General features: G+C 43.8%; 1 protein-coding gene across 6 annotated transcripts in view; it reads right to left on the bottom strand.

Annotated features, from left to right (window-relative positions):
- cald1 (caldesmon 1) overlaps positions 1-5,356 on the bottom strand; it is a 186,699-nt gene extending 181,343 nt beyond the window's left edge. For 4 of the 6 annotated variants that reach the window (XM_033039564.1, XM_033039559.1, XM_033039561.1 and 1 more), the window contains exon 1: positions 5,109-5,352. The gene's annotated coding sequence lies outside the window, so the exon portion shown is untranslated. Of the gene's footprint in view, positions 1-5,108 lie in introns of all 6 variants that reach the window. The other 2 variants (XM_033039563.1, XM_033039566.1) reach the window with 2 other exon arrangements.
- Between the last annotated feature and the right edge of the window lie 644 nt (positions 5,357-6,000).

Below are 6,000 nucleotides of genomic sequence, written 5' to 3' on the forward strand. Positions count from 1 at the left end.
CCAATAATTTGAGATGAGGTGACGAATGTAACCACAGCCATTTAAGTGATTGTAAACTCAGTGGCAGTTCCCGCCTTCTCCACACTCTGTGGTAATGGTTAAATCATGACGGTAGTGAGGCAAGTCTTTGGCAAAGCACTCGGACTCCCGCACAGTAGTTTGACTGCAACTGGTTAACAACACCAGAGCAGTAACCAAAGCCCACTGAATCCGTGCCAGCCATTAAGTGCTCCGTGGCTACCTCTTCCCCATAACATGGGATCTATAATATGTGGGGAAAGACTATCGGTGCCCCCTAGAATTATTGCGATCTCCTTTACATCCATGATTTACAGCTCCAATATCAACTTTGTTAACTTCTCACTAAAAATGAGGAACTTCATGTTGATTTTTGTTTTCAAAGAATCATTCAAATCGATTAATTCTCCTAAGATCTAATTTCCTTATAACCTTACAATTTTTCTTTCTGCTTCTATCTCAGTTCAACAGCTTAGTCCGATCACTTGAGGGGGAAAGGTAGGGTGAATGCATAAAGTCTTGTACCCAGGGTGGGAGAATCAAGCACCAGAGAGCAGAGGTTTAAGGTGGCAGGGGAAAAATTTAATAGGAACCTGAGGGGCAACTTTTTCCACTCAGAGGCTGGTGGGTTTATGGAAGGAGCTGCCGGAGTAGGTAGTTGAGACAGGTACAATGCCAACATTTAAAGGACATTTGGACGGGTACATGGATAGGAAGGTGTTGGAGCAAACTGGAAAGGCCACGTGGAGTTGGTGTTCAGCCTAAGCTGACCTCCTGGTGCACATCAGTTTGAATAAACCCCCTGCTACTTCGAACACCAACTCGGCATGGCCTGCCATGTTGCTCTAACAGAAAGGTTTAGAGGGATCTGGATCAAACATGGGTAAATGGGACGAGCTTAGATGGGGCATCTTGGTCGGCCTGGACAAATTGGGCCGAAGGGCCTGTTTCATAAGGTCATGAGGAATAGTAGTAGAATTAAGCCCTTCGGCCCATCAAGTCTACTCCCCCATTCAATCATGGCTGAACTATCTCTCCCTCCTAACCCCTTTCTCTTGCCTTCTCCCCATAACCTCTGATACCCTTACTATTTAAGAATCTATCCATGCTGTTTCAATGCTTAATGACTCAATAACTCTCAGAAGGAGGAGTGGAAGGAGGTGAGACCTGGATAATCATCTTCTCCCTTCAATAGGTAAAACCAAGACTAGGTATGTCATGCCCAAATAGCCTCCAGTTTGAAATCAGAGCATTCATACCCATTGGTATCAAATTATAATTAATAAATAAGGCTTAAAAACAAAAAGTACATTCTCTGAACATTTACACAAAGACATTCTGCTTTTTCAAAGATGCTGACTTAACATAATCATTGCCTGGGTTGAGGGAACAGTTACAAGGATAGATTAGAAAGGCTGGGACTGAGAAGACTTAAGAGTAGATCTGAGGAGTTTACAAAACAATGAAGGGTCTGGACAGAATGAATAATATGAGGCTGTTCGCATTAGAGGAAGAGGTCAGGGGTATAAAATAAAAGAGATGTCAAAGACTAGAGGGCAGAGCTTTAGGATGAGAGGGTCAAATTTTAAAGGAGATGTGTGGGGCAAGTTTTTTTACACAGAGGGTGGTGGGTACCTGGAACGCCCTACCAAGGGTGGTGGTGGAGGCAGAAAGGCAGATAGGCTAATGGTGTTTAAAGAGGCTTTTAGATAGGCACATGGATATGCTGGGAATGGAAGGGTGTGGATCATGTGCAGGCAGAGAGTAGTTTAACTTGGCATCATATTCAACATGATCACTCTGAAAAAGGGTCTCAACCCGAAAAGTCACCTGTCCATGTTCTCCAGAGCTGCTGCCTGAGCCCCCAGTCCTTTGTGCCTTTCCATGGACACTGTGGGCAGAAGGACCTCTTCCTATGCTACACTGTTCTATGTTCTAAAATTAGTAGTGATGAAAAACTACTTTTCTACACAGCATATGGCTGGAGCTTGGACCACACTAACTGTAGATGTGAAGGAGGCATGTACTGCTCTGGTCTTCCAGATGCAAGTAGATAAATATATGGTGAGGAAAATATTGCAAGCTTGAGGAAAATAGCCTGGGGGAGAGGGGCAACTCTCTCCTGGTTATATCTAATCTAATCTAATCTAATCTAAATATACCAGAGTTGCCTTGGTATATAGTCAAACTGAAATCCCATGGGCTGAATGGCCTTCATTTGAGTCTCTGATTATTTGATCTGACTTGAAGTAGAATAAAACTCCACAGAATCTGCTGAAGGGACCCAACCTGAAATGCCATCTGTCTATGTTCTCCAGAGATACCATTCCGCTGAGTTACTGCAGAACTTTGCATCTTTTTTTTGTAAACCAGCATCTGTAGTTCCTTAACGGGTCAGGCAGTATCTCTGGAGAAAAGGAATAGGTGACGTTTCAGGTCGAGTCCCTTCATCCTTTTCACCAGAGATGCTGCCTGACCCGTTTAGTGACTCCAGCATTTTGTGTCCATCTTCGGTGTAAACCAGCATCTGCAGTTCCTTCTTACACATCCGTAGTTCCTCGCTTGGCCCCTCCACAGATGTTGCCTGACCCGCTGAGTTTTAGTTTATTTTAGCTTAACTTGGCTTAGACAGGCTCTTTGGCCCACCGAGTCCACACCAATCAGCGATCCCCGCACACTAACACTAGGGACATTTTCTTTTCATTCATACCAAGCCAATTAACCTACAATCCTGTACGTCTTTGGAGTGTGGGAGGAAACCGAAGATATCGTAGAAAACCCATGCGGTCACGGGGAGAATATACAAACTCCATAGTCGGGATAGAACCCGGGTCTTTGGTCCTGTAAGCGCTGTAAGGCAGCAGCTCTACCGCTGCACCACCATGCTGCACCCAGCGCTTTGTATTTTTGATGGAGATTGCATCCTCTGCAGTTTCTTGCGTCTCCCCTTTGTCCCAGATTGTAGCCACGTCTCTGGAAGCAGGCTCTGCTCCTGGTGTAATCACCACAATGACACACGGGAAAGCTAATTCACATCAGTGGTGTGGTTGTGGTTGACGTTCACCCTTACTGGGAAGCTGTCAAAGAGGCTGAGCGATTTCCTTTCGTCTTTCACAGCCCAGACTTTTCACATAATTAGATTTTGCCGGCTCAGATGCTCAGCTATTTGCAAACTCCTAGCAGCAGCTCCCAAGAGTGAGAACTTCAGACATCTGGGCAACCCTGACTAACATCACTATCAGACGGATCTACTGGGCTTGGGCTATTTTGTGGTCTCTGGTCGTCACTCGAATATTTTCGCTCAGGAAGGCTCAGAATCACCAATTGAGCAATACAAGGCTGAGCGCAAGGAATGCTTTCAACTAGTCTAATCAAGAAAGGGTCAAATCAGCTATTTATGCAGTGAGCTCAGCAAGACAAGATTATTTCACTAAAAGATGCCGAATATGTATATCTTGAGCCGGCAGAGCATTACAATTACAAACTGAGATTTCTGAGTCGCTCCAATTAATTAAGATAGTGGCGTTTAAGAGGCTTTTAGATAGGCCCACAGAACTGCAGGGAATGGATGGATATGGAACATGTACTGGCAGATGAGATCAGTTTAAACTTGGCATCATGTTCGGCAAAAACATTGTGGTCCGAAGGGCCCGCTCCTGTGATGTACTGGACTATGTTCAATGTTCTATTGCACAAAATGTAGGAATAATCAATAAAATTGCATGATGATCAGTTAGAGTGGACTGGAAAAGCAACCAAATCATCGATATAGACTTTGCCAAAAGGAACAGTTCAAAAACAGCCACAATTCGATGTACACAATAGCAAGGACACAAAGACCATCAGCGCTCAGACAAGGAATGCGGACCTCAAAACCAAAATCCTTGGGGTTGTTCTCTTGCTAGTTGTACATGTAAGAATGCCACAGGTTTTTTTCAAATGCTTTCGTACATTCCATAGGTCAAACCCATCATCTATTACTAAGTTAAATTTGCTCCTTATAAGGCCTATGCCTTGAGTGCATTCTCTTCATTTTTTCCTAACATGGATTCCTTATCAGATGTGCTTCCACAGAAGGCCAGCAAATATTTAGCTAACCTTTTTACTTTTCAAAATACTGGCAGGGCGCCAACTTTCCCAAGCAAAAGTTAACTGAGGTGTTTGCTGAGACAGACATTCCCCAAGTATGGATCTCCAATCTTATCACCTTGTTGCGCAGAGATCACTATTACTCCTCCATCCCTCCCCTCCCATATCACTAGAAGCTCATGATTTGATCTGTGAGGACTTATGTTCAGATAAACTATTTTAACAAGCAACTGCGGAAATGCTTTCAAGAACTTTTTTTTTTACGAGAGGCTCAGTAGGACATGGAAAGAAAGAGAGGCGCCGGGATGTTTAATTACGTACGAACATCTAATATCAGAGGACAAGTTATAAAGAAAGACACTATAAAGGATCCAACACAAACTATGGGGCATTCCACAGGTTTAAGCAACGGTGAGCCTGAAATCAGATAGGGGCTCCAACAACGGTCTAAATCGTCTGAATATGTCAGGCTGATCCGAGGATAAAAGTTCACGTTCGACTCATGAGAAAGCAAAGTAGTGATTCACGCAGGGCGTCTGTCTGCAGCTTAGAACCTATCCAAGTGTTGTTCCTCTCTCTGTCGAACATCTAAATTAAAATGCAAGATGCAATATCTTCCGTAGAAAAGACTTAAAGACATATATATATATATATATATATATAAATCACATGAAAATTGTCACCTCACGTCTTCTATGTGTAAAATTACCAGCTGCCCCCCTAATGGGTATATGGCACAAATTACACAACCTAAAGCAACATTTTGCCTCTTGTCGTGAAACAAAACAAAACAAGCCTCCTCCAAGATCCCCCTGGTCAGAATGCAACTTATTCCTTTGCAAAATCCCGCACAGTCCTTTCACAAATCAGCTGTGCTGCAACCGTGTTCAGTCGAACCTTTAACTGAAAAATAAGGTTGCATCCTAATGCTGCTCTACGCGGCTCTTTCGTCTCTTTGAGATATTGCTTGCTACACAGAATACCAGAAGTGCATGCCTTACCTCTCTGCAGCTTCAGCGCTGGCTGGCTGTCAAAGAATACGGGCTACGAGGCGGCAGGAGTGCAGAGATGTACAGGCAGTCAAAATACTCACACAGTTCTATTCAATAAGACTCCACTCATGCCTAGGCCCCTCCCAAAGTCAATGCCAAGGGAACATATCTCCCCCTATGTTTACAGTTGATAGCCACTCGCCTGCATTGTCCCTGGGTTGTTCACAGAAGGAACCAATGGCGGGATTTGAACCGGCTCGGAGTCCCACCTCCATCCAGGCATGCCTGTCATTCCCCAGGCATGTACAGGAAGTCACTCATCAAGAAACAAGACTTAAAAACTCCTGAAAACTGTTACTGGCTGCCAGAAATGTCCTGCAACATGCCCTTTTTTGGTTATCCTTCGCAGGGCCTCTGAAAGTAAATACTCTGTCATGTATAATCATACGAAAGGCTAATCCCAGGGAACATGCATCCATTTGAGCTCTCGTTTTGGCTGGCTGAAAAAAAAACTTTCAAAAACAAAGAGCACAGAGGATTTAAGATTTGTGCCGATTCTTTAGTACGGGAGAAGAACTGAAATGAAAAGAGCTCTGGATTTTACCTCTGTGGATTCATTTTCCAGGGTTTATTGAAAACACATGCAAGTCTTGCAAAATCCCATAACATCTTGCCCCTCTGCCAATGGACTCTGAACAAATTAAAAACAAAACTCCCAACCACAGCAGAACTTAGATGGCACTTCATTCCTTCTGGGATTTTTATTGTTCCTGCTGCGAGTTTAATGCTAAAAACTGGGCGATCTTCAGTTGCAGTTCAAGTCAAAATCTGACTGTTTTAGTTACCAAGGGGCATAGTTTTACAGTAACCCTTGAGGTCCCAGCATCTGAAACAAGAGGGC

Source organism: Amblyraja radiata, chromosome 21 (assembly GCF_010909765.2).
Source record: "Amblyraja radiata isolate CabotCenter1 chromosome 21, sAmbRad1.1.pri, whole genome shotgun sequence".
Lineage (NCBI taxonomy): Eukaryota > Metazoa > Chordata > Chondrichthyes > Rajiformes > Rajidae > Amblyraja > Amblyraja radiata.